The sequence below is a fragment of the Cebus imitator genome, unplaced genomic scaffold (genome assembly GCF_001604975.1).
Source record: "Cebus imitator isolate Cc_AM_T3 unplaced genomic scaffold, Cebus_imitator-1.0 Scaffold144, whole genome shotgun sequence".
Classification (NCBI taxonomy): Eukaryota; Metazoa; Chordata; class Mammalia; order Primates; family Cebidae; genus Cebus; species Cebus imitator.
Window position 1 is genome coordinate 1396131 of NW_016107459.1, and position 8346 is coordinate 1404476.

At 41.5% G+C, this 8346-nt stretch overlaps 1 protein-coding gene across 13 annotated transcripts in view; it reads left to right on the forward strand.

Annotated features, from left to right (window-relative positions):
* Nucleotides 1-5990: 5990 nt before the first annotated feature.
* The window catches only part of PDLIM5 (PDZ and LIM domain 5), a 206859-nt gene continuing 204503 nt past the window's right edge, over nt 5991-8346 (forward strand). For all 13 annotated transcript variants that reach the window (XM_017542411.1, XM_037743427.1, XM_037743428.1 and 10 more), the window contains exon 1: nt 5991-6128. The gene's annotated coding sequence lies outside the window, so the exon portion shown is untranslated. The remainder of the gene's footprint in view (nt 6129-8346) is intronic.

The following is an 8346-nucleotide window of genomic DNA, read 5'->3' on the forward strand; positions in this document are numbered from 1 at the left end:
ATATACAATATATATATATGTAAATGTAAATAAGGTCTAGAATAAGAAGTGTTTTATTTGTGATTCAGAATATTCACAACTGGTATTAGCTCTTTTATTGGTTAGAAAGTTGATAATGAAAAAAAAGAAGACATTTATTTCAAGATTTTAAATGATGGTGGGTTATACCATACCACCTAATGGAAATGCTTCTAAAAATCTCTAAAATGCCTAATTTAAAAAGTCATCAATTTAAAAAATCCAAAGAGCAAACATTTCAATATTTTTCCAAAAAATGAATTTGCTTTGACATCACATATCTTTGGGGCATGATAGACACTAAATAAGAGTGCATAGAAGCTTAGTGACTTATGCAAAGTTGTTGATGATTAAAAGAATCACCCATAATGTGTTAGTCAGGGTCTTGAGCAGAAAGAGATGGTATACTCAAATGTGTTTAATTTAAAATAATTTAATAAAGGACTCTGTATAGTTGTATGGGCAGGGTGTCTTCTTCTACTACCTTTTACAAATAAGATCTTTCTAACTGAGCACTATCACAGTGAGCGTTCTCTGTGTTCTTTTTTTTCACATTTTCCTTAACTCCTTAGTAGAAATCTGGAAGGTATTATGATGAGCACATAATGCTAACGAGATAAATAAAAAGCTAATGATCTTTTCATTTCTCTCTTTTTGGTATCCTAACACAGTGCTTCTCAACTCTTTTTACATCAAGGCAAACTTGGAAACTGGGAAAATGGATGAGGTTTCCAGTTCCAATCTGCCCTACCTCCCAGATTGAGAAGATTAATTTCTTGGCAAAACCAACTAATTGGGAAATTCTGCTCTAGGCTCATTTCTTACTTTAACATTCTTAAAATACAGTAGTCCCCCCTTATCCGTGTTTTCACTTTCTGCAGTTTCAGTTACTTATAGTCAACTGTAGTCCAAAAATATTCAATGGAAAAATTCCGTTTAAGAAATTCATGTTTTAAATTGCATGCTATTCTGTGTGGTGTGATGAAATCTCACACCATCCTGCTCCATCCCACCCAGAACATGAATCATTCCTCTGTCCAGCATATTCATGCAGCATATACTACCCACCCTGTTGGTCACTTAGCAGCCATTTTAGTTATTAGTTCTACTGTCCCTGTATGGTAGTGCTTATGCTCAAGTAATCCTTATTTTACTTAACAGTGCCCCCAAAGCGTAAGAATAGCGATGCTGGGATTTGGGACATGCCAAAGAGAAACCAGAAATTGCTTTCTTAAAGTGAAAAGGTGAAAGTTCTCAACTTAACAAGGAAATAAGAAAATTGTATGCAGAAGTTACTAAGGTCTATGGTAAGAATGAAGCTTCTATCCATGAAATTGTGAAGGAAAAAGAAATTCATACATAGCATATGTAGGGTTAGGTACGATTCTGGTTTCAGGTATCTACTGGGGTCTGAAATGTATTTTCTGAAGATAAGGGAGGGACTACTGTAACATCTTCATATACCAAATTTTTACAATTATTGAACCCACATGTCCACCTCATCTCCACAATCGCTCCCACATATTCTCTATCATGTCAACCATTCACTAGATTCCTCAATGAACTGACTTTATCTGAGTAAAACATCAGACTGACTGAACCTTGATCTTATCATGAGGAATATTCCTCCACTTCGGAAATCTCAAGTCTGGGGCTTCCTGATACCTTTTTCCAGTGTCCATCCTATCTATCCTTCTTATTTATACCCCTCACTAACCAACCATTGCCTTTTTTTTCTTACTAGAAAGTGCCAGTAAAATGCATATTTACTCCTCTTCATTCAATCAGTATCAGTTATGAATACCACCCACCAAATCGAGACTTGAATCCCTGAGGCTAGTTTAAACTTTGCCGTCTTCCTCAATTACACATTTACTCATTTACCCTAATGGATCTGCTCTTACAGTCTTTCCATCCATTATTCCTTCCCACTCTCTCCATGCCTGATTTAGTTCTGCCCTTCTCCCAGGATTCTTTAGTAAACTTTAGAATGACACTGTGCCTTCTATCTTTTCTCCCTAAGTTACCAAATGTTTCTTTAGTTATTAGAATAGTTAATGCTTCCTTTCCATTCTAGATTTTAAACTTTAAATGCTCATGAGTGGTTTATTTACCTACCAGGATTAGGACTTAAAAGGTAAATTGACTCAGTAACATAGGAACTTTTAAAAGACTGGCACTTTATAGTTTATTGGGTGCAACTATAAAAACTTGTCATAGCCATGCCATGTTGTAATTAAGTTTCTGTTATTTTTGAAGTGCTACAAGAGGTTCTGAGTCATACATTGGATAATAAAATGTTAGAGAAAACATTTATGTGCTTAGGTAAATACTGTATTTAGATGGAATATTCTTAAAAATTCTTCCAGCTAAGGAAAAAAAAAAAACAACAACTCTTCCTGCTAAGTAAGTTAATGTTTTGATCTCCCTAACACCCCCCACCCCCGACACCCAGACTCTTCTAGGTTTTCTTTCCCTGGTTATGATAAAATAAAGCTTTTAATATGGTTTCCGTTGTGGTCAGTGCCTCATTACTTAGCCCTGTAGAGATAATCAGGCCGAGGACATTGGTTTGATTTCCTAATGGACCAGTAACTTGTGATCGTTACAGACTATCCTTGAAACCATGGTCAACCATTTCATAAATGTTAGTTATGAGGGAAACAGACAAGGGGAGTCAGAATGGCCCCGCAGCAATTCATTATAAAACAAGTTAAGGCACATGCCCTCTTGGAAGTGGCTAAGGAATTTCATCTTCCCTTATATACAAATTACTCAGCAGTTATTTTATTTCCATAATTTTCTATGGATTACACCTCTATGGCCCTCAGCAGTGTTAGTTTCTAAAGCATTCTAGCTTTCTCTGGTCCTTGAGCTGGATTGCTTACTGAATTTACCAAGAGACAGTGTGTTGTGATGAAAATAACATGGTTTTTAGAATCAGACTTTTTGCTCTACTACGATCTATGATCAGTTGTGTGCCCTTGGTTAAATTTCTTAATCTCCAAGTTTCTGTTTCTTCCTCTGAAAAAAACCATCTACTTTATATGGTTGTAAGAATTAAGTAGAATAATGTACACAGGGCACTAAGAATATAGTACTTGCATAATGAATGTCAAAGTTCTCAACTTGTTTTTTATGATACATAAATAAATCTAATCAATTGGTTAGGAAAGTTTTCATATGGCTACCATGGATTTAATCCTTACTTGGTGCCAAGCATGATGTATAGTCTTTTGTGTATATTATCTCTATTCCTCATGACAATCTCACAATGTTATTTACAATTATCATTTCCTTTAAGGTGAGAAAACTGATAAATTACTGCTATCTGGAATGCATGGTTCTTACCTGAGCACAGTTCGCAGTAAATTGGAGACATAGCACTATCTCTAGGGAAGTAGTTTTTAAGCATTGCAGTTTAATAATTACCTGGAGGTGAGGAGGGAGTGTTTGATAAAAAGATTCCAAGGGCTCACCTGCAAGGATTCTGAGTCCAGAGGGGACCCAGGAAAATACAACTTTAATAAGTTGTCCATGTCATTTTGATGCAATTGGTCCTTTCGAGGACACTTGGATAAAGATCAGTCTATGCAAGACACCTTAATTTCGTTAATTTAATCGTAGCCCAGGATTTAAACTGCAGTAGGAGGAGGAAGTTCAGAGACAGGCTAGCAATTGTGGGGTAAAGTGGAATTTGCATAAGTAAGCAACAGTCTGCCCACTCTCAGCTCTTCCTCATCACCTCAAGAGGCTTATCCTCTGGTGATAACTCCATAGGCTATCTGCAGTTGATGTCTTTAAATTAATCTTTGTTGATCCAGGCTCAATTTAACTGTATCAACAGCAAACAGATGAGGAGGGGCAGAGTTGGGACTCCTACAGGTTACTTCGAGCCATGGCACAAGCTGTAATCACTTGCAACCTAAGTTTTATTGTCTATACCTGGGGATGGCATTCATTTTATAAAGTTATTGTAAGGACTACCACACTGCATAGCACACGGTAGGTATTTGTAAATGGTAGCTATTGTTATTTTTATCTTTGTGTGAGATGTCAAACATGATAACATATATTAGATTCTCTAAACCAGCTCTCACACTAGGAAACACTTTCCCCCAAAACCATCTTTTGAAAAATGTGATGAAAGCTATGGACTGGTGCTGCCCGATGAAAATATAATGTGAAGCACAATGTAATTTTATTTATTTATTTTTTAAAGACAGAGTCTTGCTTTGTCACCCAGGCTGCAGTATGAAGGCACGATCATAGGTGACTGCAGCCTCAAACTCCTGGGCTTAGCAATACAGATAGCCGGAACCTGGGACTACAGGTGTATACCACAACGCCTACTTAATTTTTTGAATTTTTTGTAGAGATGGGTCTTGCTATGTTGCCCATGGTAATCTCAAACTGCTGGCCTCAAGTCATCCCTCTCACCTGAGCCTCCCAAAGTGCTGGGATTGTAGGTGTGAGCCACTGCACCCTGCTCACATAAGTAATTTAAAATTATCTAGTAGCCACATTTTTTAAAAGGTGAAATTAATTTTAATCATATATTATTATATATATTTTTTGAGATGGAGTCTTGCTTTGTAGCCCTGGCTGGAGTGCAGTGGCGCCATCTCGGCTCACTGCAACCTCTGCCTCCCGGGTTCAAGTGATTCTCCTGCCTCAGCCTCCCAAGAAGCTGGGATTACAAGCATGCGCCACCACGCCCGACTAATTTTTGTATTTTTAGTAGAGTCAGGTTTCACCATGTTGGCCATGCTGGAATGGAACTCCTAACCTAAGGTGATCTGCCTGCCTCGGCCTCACAAAGTGCTGAGATTACAGGCATGAGCCACCGCGCCTGGCTATAATCACATATTATTTAACCAAACATAAAATATGATGATTTCAGCATATAATCAATATAAAAATTATTGAGGCATTTTACATTATTTTCCCATACCAAGTCTTCGAAATCCAGTGTGCATTTTACATTTCCAACATACTTCAATTTGGGCATTATATTTTAAATGGTAGTCCTACATTTCACTTCATTTTAGTCCTTAAATGTAGTGTTTAAAAGAATTGTTATCCTGCATCGGTTTTAAATGTTAAATTAATTAAAATTATGTAAAACAAAAAATTCATGGTCTCAGTCACGGTAGCCAGATTTTTAATAGCCACATGTGGCCAGTGGCTACCGTTAGGGAAAGAGCAGCTTTGGATCTTCGCCTTTAGAATTCTGCTTGCACTTGTAGGTTCACGGACCTCATGAGAAGTTCATCCTTGCTTCACATGCCCCTTGTTAAGAATTGTCCTTTTCACATTTTATAAGCCAATGCACAGTGTAAGAGTCTAGTTGCTTTCCGTATGTTCAATGAATATTATTCACGTTTTCTTATGAATAAAATTCCTCGGGCATATCAAGCAACGGTGCAGGAGCTGGAAAGTGGACTATTGATTTGGACTTAGAAAAATAAACTGAACATGCAGTGGCTGAATCACTTTTGGCCGCTGTTTTCTATCACTGTCTTCTGGTGTGATGGACAGGGTTAACTTCTACCTGTTAGGGTTACCTTCCTGACAGGTAAACTTCTGGGTCTGCACTTTTCAGGCATATAAAGCTTTTTCAAAAAAAAAAAACCCAACCAACCAAAAAACAAACAAAAAAACCCAGGCAGTAACCGCTGAATTTGTATAGATAGAGATTTATCCAAAGTCTCCTTCTATTTTTAGGCAGAGCAACTGCTTGCCAATTCAAATTTCTGGAGAGAGAAATGCACCCAGTACAAAACGGACGCGAGGAGCGTTAGACCTTTGCCAGGTACCGCTCAAAATCCGCTAAGACAACTCCCACCGAAACTCGCTGGTAGCCTGATTGTCTTTCCCCGGCTGCTTGAGCCAGCCCCAGCAAGCCCGCGCGCCCAGCGTCGCAGCCGCGGCGTGGCTGGGACCGGCTCGGAGGCGTGGCCGGGGGCGGAGGGCGTGCCCCGCGCCGGGGGCGGGGCGAGGGAGAGCCAGGAGGCGGAAGTTCCCGCGGGCCGTGGGGACGGCGCCCGCTCCGCGAGTCACTTGTCAGCCCTCGTCTGAGGCGGAGGCGGCGCCGCGCCGGACCCGAGGTGAGTGGCGGCCGGCCGGCGATGCGCCTCTCAGATCTCCGGGAGGGAGGAGGGAAAGAAGCGGCCGCCTTGCGCGGAGGGCGAGGAGGGAAGCCGGGCTGCCGGTGAGGAGGGGGCGCTCCTCGCGCCGGGTTGGCTCCTCAGGTGCTTTCTGGGCGCGGATCGGCCGAGGTGCGAGAGCGGCTTGGGAGAAGAGCGCCCGGGAAAGGGCAGCGCAGGAGTCCGCGTGAGGCCAGAGGGCGAGCCCTGGAGTCCCCGCAGCCGGGGGCGACGGGGACCGGCGTAGCGGAGACCGGGACGCGGGAGGGCGCCCAGTAGCGAGGGCCGGCGCGGACGGGCTCCCGGGCACTGCGGCTCCCAGCCACCCGGCTGCCGGCGTCGCCAGGGCACCACCGTGGCGTCTGGGTGCCCGTCCTGCGCCAGGCTCTTGGGTGAGGGTGGGAAGCGGGACTCAACGGAGAAGGCGCGTTAGTGTTTCTTTGCTCTCGGGCTACTGAGAAGCATTTCTTTCTCTCCCAGATATTTAGTTTTGTGTGACCTGTTTGGGGAAAACTGCGCGTCCAGAAATTAAAGCTCGTTTAATAATCACATCCGTCACGAACACCAGATTTGCTAACACTTGAGTACTTGTTTGGGCTTTTCTAAGACTGTGCCTTCGGTGCGTTTGACAATAAGTGGAAAAAGGAAGGGCGTGTGGACAGGGCAGAGCTTGGAAAGAAAATTCGTGGCTGCGCTGGGCAGGGCACGTCTACGGTGTGATCTGCAGATCCTATCCCAAGTCCGCCTTCCTGACGGGGAGGACGGCTGAACCCGCCTGCCACGGAAACGGCCCGCTCGGAAGCCTTATTTGGCAAACAAGGCTAGGCGTGAATCTCGCTGGAAAACTGTCGGGTCGGCTGCTTTCATCCTGTGCCTGTGGCTTTGGTTCTTCAGCTCTACCTACGTTCTCTCTCCATTGCGGAGAGAGAGATTCTCAAGATATTTCTCTTTAATTTCAGGCCTTTTTTGTCATCTGTGTAGTTCATCTTGAGTTCTCTTCCCCCCACTTTCACCCACTAAAGAAGCTGAGACAAGTGTGGGAAATACCAAGCTTTCTTCCCTAGTATTAGAGCAAAGACATGGTTTAGACATTCCCCAAAAGAAAATCCACAACTGTACAAAAATTCCAACTTTTTCTACGCGTTTGAAAGCAGAGTATGCTATTTCCTGCCTGCTTGGTATTTGAGGAAGGGTTTGGGCACTAATAACGAGATGGAGGAGACTTGCAAAGGCCAATAAAAATATTGCCATTGCTTGGGGCACAGACTGTTTTAAGGCAAATGAATTCCAAATGAAGCTAGCAGAAGCAGCATCTAGAAATGAACGGACAGTGACTAGAAATGAAATGACACTGGTTTTGTAGTGTGGCTGTGACCTTGCCAGTTCTAGGAATTTTGATAACAAATGAGAAGTTAGGAAGGGAATCCCCAAATAAAGGGAAGTGACATGTACATGGGTTGATAATCTAAATGAAATACATTTTCTCCTAGGGAAGAATGGGGCCAGAGGAAGTTGAGCCTAACTTTCATATTCTTCCCCAGACACAAGTTAAAGATTAATAAAGGAGGGTACGCTGCCTGTGAAATATCAGTTGGCTTTACACGCTTCTGATTACAGTATTGTGCCAATATCAGGACAGTCCTATTAGTTTTCTGAAAATTGCTTGTTTTCAGCAGGAAAGCAATTGAATTATGTGTGGCTCATTATTAACTTCCTGCTAGTAGTTTTTCACCTATGTAATCAGTTTGACTTCTGGCTTGGCCTTTGGATCTTTTTTGGTGCTCTGTGCCTATTACTTCAATACTGAAGTAATGGGTTATTGCCTAGTAGTTCAGTATACTACCATGCCAGTAGAAAAGCTCTTTTGGTTTCTGATACAATTTTCTGTAATTTTTTATTTTCCCTGATACATTTTTTCCTTAAAAACCAGGCCTATTTGAATGTTTTGCCCCATTTTCCCTTTATGAGAAGAAGGAATGTTTGATTTAAGTATACCCATTGTTCAAATATCTACAGCTGCGACTATGAATTTGGGGTGATGGGCTAGAAATTTTGAATGGATTAAAAAATATTTTAGAACAGGTAATATTAGGTGGTGATTTGGTTGAATAGCTTAGATTTTCCAAAGAAGTATGTTTTTAAAATTATAAAATCACGTATGTTATGTTTTTAATATTTT